The following is a 10,525-nucleotide window of genomic DNA, read 5'->3' on the forward strand; positions in this document are numbered from 1 at the left end:
GTCAGTGACAACTTGATGGCACCTAACAACAACAACAACAAACATAAATAAATATATCCATATGTTCAAGTAGAAGAACATAATTACTTCCTAAAATTTAATATAAATGATTTTTGGTTCATTTACTCCTTTAGGTTCTCTAAAGGGGTATTTAATTCTGAATATTGTGCATAGATTCATGGTTTTTAAAATAATATCTTCTAAGGGGGTTAATATAATCCTAATAACCTTATTGAAAGAAAGAGGATAAAGGACTGACAATAAATGGGCAAAACTGACTGAGGTCAAAAATAAAGACACACCAATTGATTTAGTACATCAAATAAAAATATCATTTTAAGAAAAAAAAAAAGACATGAAATGCATTAAGGCGATGTGGGGGAGATTCCTTGTGCATGTGAAAGTATTAAGTGATTTTTCATACTCTATCACCACTGTCTCCTTGATTCACAAATTTCATTTTGAAATCCTTTTTTTTTTTTTTTTTCAGTGAAGTTAGCCAGGCTCTTGTCAACATGATAAACCCTTTTCTCTCCTCATATCCACTCCTTGACAAGAGTCCATCATCTAAAGCACAGCTTAAAAAAAAAAATCTTGGTCTTTGACATAATCTATGAATTTGACTCTTTAACTTTCAATTCATTTAATATTTTGAAAGCTAAAACTTAAATGAAGAAATAAATGGAAATAGCCACCTATATTCCAAGCTCGTAAATATTCTTCCTACGGCTTATAAATTAATAAAGGCTAACGATTCCAGGTTTCTACAGGGTTGATGTTTTATTTTCCACATGGAATTTTAAAGTATTGGCAGGTTGTCTCCTATGTGTGCATATATACATGCAACCAGAAAGACAGTGAAATTTCAAGTTAGCCATGCCAAGTCTATATACGTCTTCTTTTGTATCCTTTAGGAGGGAATTTCTAGCCACTTCAGTATAGGTTTTATTTCATGTGATTATGTGTTTTTCTACAACTTATTAGCTCCATTCTTACTAGCTAAGTGGCCCTGGGTAAATTACTTAATATCTCTGAGTCACTGTTCCCTCATCAGTAAAAATGAGTTTCCCCAATGTGTCTCAGTATCTCAACTTCATGTTTCCTCAAGAGAAAAGTTGATGGACTTTGGTGTAAACTATTATTATTAATTTATTTGGTATAACATCAGGTCATTCTGTCTAGGAAGGTATAATTTACTCAGGATATTTTATTAAAACATCTCAATTTTACTGACTTCTTAAGACCATGCCAAATACACAAATCTCCCTTGAGATGCCTCCACTTTCACATACACATGTGTGTGTGTGTGTGTATTATGTGAAAGTGGAGGTATTTCAGGGAAATGCTAATATGTTCAGTTTCATTTGCTGCTCCAATCATTGAAACAGTGGACTATATAAATATGTATATTAGAAACTTTCCACCAGTTAGAAAAATGACAACCACATTTCACTGCTAACCAGAAGGTTGGCAGCCCAGTGGGAGTCACTATGAGTCAGAATTGTCTGAATTGACTTGTTGATTTGATGGCAGTGGGTATTGCTATATATATATATATATATATATATATATATATATATATATATACAGCCAGATTTAACAAATATTTACTCTGCACAATACATTATCAATAATAACATTTCAAGGTCTATTCTGAATCACAACGTTGTCATGATAGGGTATTAGCCATACACCTCTAAGGAAGATCAAGTAATATGAGTACTATTCGAAGTTATGCACCAAACAAAATGTCAAAGAAGAAAAAAGTGAACATATTTTACCAAATTCTGCGATCTGAAATTGATGAAACATGCAATCTAGAAGAATTGATAATTACTGGTGATTAGAAGGTGAAAATTGGAAACAAAGAAGAAGGATTGGTAGCTGGATTATATGGCTTTGGTAATAGAAAAGACATCAGAGATCACACCAATGACTTATTCATTGTAAATACCTTTTTTCAACAACATATATCATAACTATACATGTGTAACTCAATGGATATAATATACAGGGATCAAATTGACCACATCTGTGAAAGGATTTAATGGAGAAGCTCAGTATCATCAGTTAGAAAAAAGCCAGGGGCCAAATGTGAAGTGGATCATCTATTGTTCCTATTCCAGATAAAGTTGAAAGTGAAGAAAATTAAAACAAGTCCATCAAGCCCTACTTGATTATATCCAACCTGAATTTGGAGACCATTTCAAGAATGGATTTGATACATTGAACACTAATGACCAAGGACCAGACAAATTATGAAATGACATCCAGACATTATACATGAAAAAAAAAAGGTTATTAAAAGACAGGAAAGAAAGAAAAGACCAAAGTGAATGTCAGAAGAGACTCTGAAATTTTCTCTTGAACATAGAGTTGTTGTTGTAGCTAGAGCAAATGGAAGAAATGATGAAGTAAAAGAGCTGAACAGAATATTTCAAAGGGAAGCTTGAGAAGACAAAGTAATGACATGTGCAAAGATCTGGAGTTAGAAAAACAAAAGGTAGAACACATTCAGCATTTCTCAAGCTGAAAGAACTGAAGGAAAACTTCAAAACTTGAGTTTCAATATTGAATGATTTTATGGGCACAATAATGAAATATGCAGGATGCATCAAAAGAAGATGAAAGGAATACAAAAATTCATGTACCAAAAAGAATTGGTCGATGTTCAACCATTTCAGGAGGTAGCATATGATCAAGACGCGATGGCACTGCAGGAATAAATCCAAGCTGCACTGAAGGCATCGACGATAAACAAGGCTCCAAGGATTGATGGAATACCAATTGAGATGTTTCAACAAATGGATGCAATGCTGTAAACGCTCTCTTGTCTATGCAAAAGAATTTGGAAGATAACTACATGGCCAACTAATTGGCAGAGATCCATTTTTGGTTCCATTCCAAAGAAAGGTGATCCAATAGAATGAAGAAATTATTAAACAATATAATAAGCATTAAATGAAAATAAAGGTTTTCTGAAGATAATTCAAAAACTCTTCCAACAGTGCATCAACAGGGGACTGCCAGAAATTCAAACCAAATTCAGAAGAGGATGTGAAACGAGGAATGCCGATGTTGAATGGACCTTGGCTGAAAGCAGAGAATACCAGAATGATGTTTACCTATGTTTTATTGACTGTGAAAAAGCATTTGACTGTGTGGATCATAACAAAGTATGGATAACATTACAAGGAATGGGAATTCCAGAAGACTTAAATATGCTCATGAGTAACCTATACATAGACCAAGAGGACATCATTTGAACAGAACAAGAGGATACTGTGTGGATTAAAATTAGGAAAGGTGTGAGTAAGGTTTATATCATTTCACCATAGTTATTCAATCTGTATGCTGAAAAAATAATCTCAGAAGCTGGACTATATGAAGAGGAATGTGGCATCAGGATTGGAGGAAGACTTATTAACAACCTGCAATATGCAGATGACATGACCTTGCTTGCTGAAACTGACGAGAACTTGAAACACTTATTGATGAAGATCAAAGACTACAGCCTTCAGTATGGATTACACCTCAACATAAGGAACATAAAAACCCTCCCAACTGGACAATACACAACATCATGATAAATGGAGAAGAGAATGATGTTGCCAAGGATTTCATTTTACTTGGATCCACAATCAATGCTTATGGAAACAGAAGTCAAGAAATCAGATGACATATTGCATTGGGCAATACAACTATAAAGGATCTTTTTAAAGTGTTCAAAAGTAAAGATTTCACTTTGAGAAATAAGGTACACCTAACCTAAAACAAAGTCTTTTCAATTGCCTCATATATTTGTGAAAGCACAGGTTGATGCCTTTGAATTACGGTGTTGACAAAGAATATTGAGTATAATATGTACTTCCAGAAGAATGAACAAATCTATCTTGGAGGAAGCACAGACAGAATGTTACTTGGAAATAAATATGGAGAGACTTTGTCTCAGGTATGTTGGACATGTTGTCAGAAGGGACCAGTCCCTGGAAAAGGACATCATGCTCAGTTAAGTAGAGGGTCAGTTAAAAAGAAGACAGTCAACTAGATGGCTTGGCACAGTGGCTGCAACTATGGGCTCAAATTGTGAGGACGGCACAGGATGGCACAGTGTTTTGTTCTTTTGTTCATGGGGTCTTTATGAGCCAAAACCAAACTGATGTCACCTAATGACAAGCAAATAATATGCTAGGCATTTTGAGAACACAAAGACAAAATAAATACCAACTTTCTTAAAAACTTGTTATCAGCAATGATATCCTTCATTCCACTCCCTCTTCTGAGTCCAGAATGTTTGTAGCTGTTATTCTCATTTTGAGTTGTGCCACATCAGCAAATGAAAGTTACAAAAGCTTTATTCCATCCACATCATTAAGATTAACTCTACTTTGCAAGGGAAGCTCTCCCCGAATCATATTTGGAGTGCCTTCCAACCTGACAGTCTCATCGTCCAGCCCTATATCAGACAATGTTTCAAGTCTATTCATAAAGTTTTCCAGTAATATATGAGACAGTGTTTCACTGCTTTTCATAAGGTTTTCACTGGCCAATTCTTTGAGAAGTGGATAGTTCCTTCCTTCTTCTGGGTCTGTCTTAGTCTGGAAGCTCTGCTGAAGCTGCTCCACCAGGAGTGACCTTGCTTGTATTTGAAATACCAGTGACATAGTTTCCAGCATCACAGCAACAAAGAAGTCACCACAGTAGGACAAACTGACAGATGAATGGTAGCCTTAAAAACTTACAGTATAGTTAATTATGTGGACTTGAAGAGAAAAAGTATAGAGTACATAACTGATGAAAATCAGTATATCTAAGAGGAGGAAGAATTCACTTCTGACAGAGAAATTCTTGGATTAATTAGAGATTTTAAATCATGAAATATATTTTAGAAAAAAATAAAATAAAATAAGAAATCAAAATATCCACCACCCAGATTTAACTGATGATGATCATTTTTGTTTCTGGTCTATTTATAAATAAATATATACAGATGGAATAATATATTTTTCTGCTGCTCACTGATTCCAAATTGCTTCCTTCAAAAGCAACTATTAACCTTTAGGTTGCATGCTTTCCTTGTCTATGCTTTTATAATGTTTCTACATAAATATGTATTCATAAACAATACACATATCCATAAAAAACTGATATGTGTACTTACATGATTTATGTAATTAAACTTACACATTTTCATAACTTGCTTTTTTGCTTAACATTTTTATTGGGTTTGGATGTTATCAACATTTGCAAATATAGAGGTAATTTCCATCGTCTTCTTATTTTTTTCCCTGGGATTACAGAATAGTATGTTTGTGTCTATTTATTTTGTTTCAACATATTGAGGTTGGTCTGGTTAACTTTTTTGTTACTGCTTTCTAATTGTATTGCTTTGTGGTCAGAGAATTTGCCTTTTATGATATAGTTTCTTTGGCATTTGTAGAGTGAATATTCCTTTGTGGGCCATTATAGGTTAAATTTTGTAAAATGTCATGAATATTAATTTTTTAATATAATATTAAGACCAGAGTTTTGAGTAAATTGGTAAGTCAAACTTATTTGTTCGATTAAAATTGATTCAAAACTTCTAAATTATTATTAGTCTCTTTATCCCTAATGATTTTTCTTGACTTAGTCTCTTTGATTAAACAAATACTGATGTGTTTTAAAGTATAAGACATTAACTTAAATGGATTCCAGACCTAAATGGAAAATTTAAAAGTATAAAACTTTTAGTTGCAACCACAGAAAACCTGTTTGATCATTGATTAAGCAAAAAGTTATTAGTTATGACACCAAACGAAAGATAGTATAAAAGGAGAAAAAAAATGAATTGAAATTTATCAAAATAAAATATTGTACTATGTTAAATACACTGTTAGGAGAATGAAAAGACAAGCTACAACCTGGAAGAAATATTTGTGAATCACATTTTTGACAAAGGATAGGCATCAGGAATTTAGAATGTTCAATGTTAAGAAAATAAACAACCCAATTTAAAATATGAGCAAAATATCTTGAGAGACTTTTCACCTTAGAAGATACATGGAAGCAAAATAAGCACATAAAGCATGTTCTATGTCATTAGTCGTTAGATAAATGTAAAATAAAACCATTATAAGACACCACTACACACAATTAGGAACTCTGGTAGCATAGTGCCTAAGGCACTTGACAGTTAACCAGGATGCTGGCAGTTCAAACCCACCAGCCACTCCTCGGAAGGAAGGTTGGGCAATCTATTTCCGTAGTGATACTGCCTCAGAAACCCAAGGAGGGGTTGCTATGAGTCAGGTCCAACTTGAGGACACATAAAAACAACAACAACACACACAATTAGGATAACTTAAAAAACAAAACAAAACAAGGGGGGGGAAAACTGACAATACCAAGTGTTAAAAACAATGTGAAGCAATTAAAACATTTATTCACTACTGATATGAATGCTATAGCCACTTCGGAAAACTGGCAGGTCTTATGAAGTTATTCATGCTATTACCACATTACCCAGCCCAACCAGTCATAGGCATTTATTGTAGAAACATAAAAACTTATGCCACACAAAACCAATTGGTGAATGTTTACAGAAGCTTTATTCGTAATTGCCAAAACCTGGAAGCAATAAAATGCCCTTCAACAGATGGATGAATAGTTTAAAAAAAAAAAAAAAAAAAAAGCTCTGGCATATTTATACAATGTACAATGTAAAAATACAAATATTTTTAGCATAAAAGCCACAGAAAACCATGGCTGAATCTCAAATGCATTTTGCTAAAGAAGCCAGATACAAAAGGCCCTATATGGCGTATTTCCTCTTATACGGCATTCTGGAAAAGGAAAGACCATGTGAAGAGAAAAGAAATATATGTTTGCCAGAGACTGAGAGTGAAGTGAGGGTAGTTTGTAAAGGAGAAACATGAGAGAATTTGGGAGGTGATGGAGCTGTTCGATTTCATGAGTTTGGTGGTGTGTGTACATCTCTATGCATTCGTCAAAACTCACAGAGTTGTACACCAGAGTGAATTGTTCCTGAATGTAAATTAAATTCTTTACAAATTACTCTAAATTCCCTTCATTTCTAGTATTCTTCTGGAATATATTTTTTATTCCATACTTTTATTTTCAACTTATTATGTTTTAAGGTTGTCTCTTTTCAAACTGCTTGTATTTATATTTTCAGGGCTGCCTCTTATAAACTGCATATATTTAAATTTTTAATGTGAGATTATCTGTATTTTAATAGGAAAATTTAATCTATTTACATTTATTTTGGGAACTGATATGTATATGAACTTATACCTCTATTTGAGTCTCATACTAAAAAGCATTAATGTTTAATCTTCCCTCTACTCTCCGTTTTCTAGACTTTCAGATTCACTTCAATTGTAAATCTCTTAAAAGCAATGAATGTCACATTATAAAAGCAGAAAAAGCAATGGAAATTGTAACAGTAAATTAACATTACCCTGATCAGGCTATATTGGCAATAGAGTATGTTGAGGGGGAAACTAAAGTTTTATGTCCTTTACTGCTTTTAATTTGTCCTAATTACTTGACCCATTTCATATTGCATAGGGAACAAAAATGTTAATCCTACCATTCTATTAAACCTATGTTTCAGAGTCTGTTTGATAAATATTAGTCAAGTTTCACCCATAATTATTTTCCTTCCATCAGTCTATTGGAAGCAGCTTCATTGTGTACTTGCCTTTAGCCGTGTGAAATTACGTGAAGAGCTCCTGAGTGGATATATGTACCTTCATGCATCTTCTCCTGACACGAGGTTATAATTTTCTTCAAAACTTAAAGTCGAAATTGCATAAATTTCAAACATTTTCTTTAATGAAAGGAACACACCAAAAAAAAAAAAAAAAGCCACCAAACTAAACTCACTGCCGTCGAGTCAATTTGACCCAAGTGACACCTCAGAAGAAAGATTGGACAGTCTACTTCCATAGAAACACTGCCTCAGAAACCCAAGGAGGCGTCGCTATGAGTCTAACTGACTCCATGACATTGAGGTGTGTTTTTTTTGTGTGTGTGTGAGTTCCTTTCATTAAAGGAAATGTTTGAAATTTATGCCATTTTGACTTTAAGTTTAGAAGAAAATTCTAACCCCATGTCAGAAGATACATGAAGGTACACATGTCCACTCAGGAGCTCTTCACATAATTTCAGACAGTTAAAGGCAAGCACACAATGAAGCTGCTTCCAAAAGACTGATTGAAGGGAAATAATGATGGGTGAAACTTGACTAACATTTATCAAATAGACTCTGAGACATAGGTTTAATAGAATGGTAGGGCTGAGAATTTCAGCTCTCCCAGTGATACACCTTTGATGTTAAATTCTGAGATGTTAGAATCCCCTTATGTATTGCCATTGAGGTCCAATGACTATCACAATTCAAGTTCAATTAACAGTTTAATCATTTGAAGTTTGTCATGGTCTCTCTCCAGTGGATATATTGCCCTTGGCAGTGATCTATTCCATATCCCCTCAATCTACCTCCCAGTCCCCAGCTTCATGGATCTCTAAATCACCTGAAATCACTCCTGTGTCCCCTTCTACAATTATCTTTTCATAGTTCACCAATAGTGAAAGTTTTAATAATTGTTGCACTACTCCAATTAGCCATCACTTCACCAGGGACTGTCCTTTTTCTACCTATCAACAGTAATAAGGTACATGTTGCCACCTAGGTCTGGGGTGAACCAGCTCCAATATCCCATTTTAGACTGTTTCTTAAAACCACTTTTAGCATCAACTACTATAGGTTTCCTTCCCCTAGAAACAGATACTGAAAGGATTTATGACAGAATTTTGGTGAACAGTACCTGTTAGGGACAGAGGGAAGCAGGATTGGGAAGACAGGGATATTGACTCATGATGCTTAATTAAACCAAAAAACAAAACAAACAAACAAAAATAACACCTGACTGTCATCAAGTTGATTCCAACACATAGTGACCCCTATCAGTTTTTCAAGGTGGTAAATCTTTATAGAAGTAGATTGCTTTCAGAAATGACTCAAAAGGAGGAGAGAAGGTCAGGCTTTTGCACCTAAGCATCAGTCTGTCACTGGATGAAGGCTTCCCTCATGAAGGGTCTATCATCTTGGATAATGCAACTCCCTCTGGCCAAAGTATATTTATTCTTGGCCAAAACGCCTAGCATCTTGAGTACTGAATATCTGAAGCCACAAGGGAGAATATAATCATCATAATACAACATCCCCTACAATGCCTCAAGTTGGTAGTTAACTGCCCTGAGCCCATCATTTTCATTTTGCAAGATTTTAGGTGCCATCCAAAGCAGTCATCCTTCTCCATAAATCTTGTAATTATTATTGATCTCATAATGATTAACACTGTATTCCTTGATTTCCCAAGGTTTTATCCTCCATCTCATTTTAATTAACCACAAGTGAAAACTTAAGTACATGTGTAAGAGGTTTCCACCCAATTTACTATAGCAATGGAGTCCCTATTTCATTCAGATAGGTGGCAATAAATACACCAAATCTTATCCTAATGGTTTGTTCTTTAGAAACACTTCCCTTATCAATTATCTTAGCTCAGATTCTCAAGAAAACAGAGCCTGAGACAATGATTAGGTGCTATGATTTATAAGTAAATAGAAAACCAGGACAGGAAGAGTGAACAAAACAAAATGGTAATTAACCAGGAAAATAGGGGAAACTATGAAAGGTGATACAATGCTAAGTTATCCTCAGATTCATAAGGAGCCCAAAGGATACATTGCTGGCCATTCGTCTGGTTATTTTCTCAGTCACCCAGAAAGACTAAAGTTGATGATGGGGAAGAGGAAAAAGAGGACTTTTTTTCCCCTCTGTCTCTCTTTCTTTTCCTGTTTGCCACTGACCAAAGATAACCCACAGAGAGTTAATGCACCTATGGTTCCCAATGGCAACAAGCAACATTATTAGTGCTTACTCAGAAAGTCAAATGTCAGAAAATGCCAGAAATTCATGTTGTGTGGCCTGTAGTCAAAAGAAGGTATGGCTTCTCTGGAAAATGACTGTATTACTAGAAAGCCCCAGGAAGCAGAATCATATGGGTATAAGCAAAACTGACCAGCCAAAGCACAATTTAGGAAGAGCAAGAAGCCAAGGTTGTAGGAGATTATGGAACTGAAAGGATCTATAGAGGCAGAAAATTATGACTGAAACAATGCCCAAGTAGGAAACAGAAGGTTGAATTAATACAAGGAAAGCAATTCAACTCAATGTAATTAAACAAATATTCAACAACAACAAGAAGACAAAACAAAACCTTTAAGTAAGAGTCAGATAAAATATTGGGAAAATAAGTTTAAAATATGTATAGTAGTTCACAATTTATTGAAATCACTGGGATGGGGAATTGTACAAAGGACTCCAACAGTGCCACTGAAGTAAGAACAAATAATAATTTTTTTTTATTAGGATTTGGGTGAAGATTTACAGAGTAAATTCACTTTTCATACAGCAGTTCACATATACTTTGTCTCATGTCATTGACCAAAA

Source organism: Orycteropus afer, unplaced genomic scaffold, assembly GCF_000298275.1.
Source record: "Orycteropus afer afer isolate SDZICR_OR568_19922 unplaced genomic scaffold, OryAfe1.0 scaffold00327, whole genome shotgun sequence".
NCBI lineage: Eukaryota > Metazoa > Chordata > Mammalia > Tubulidentata > Orycteropodidae > Orycteropus > Orycteropus afer.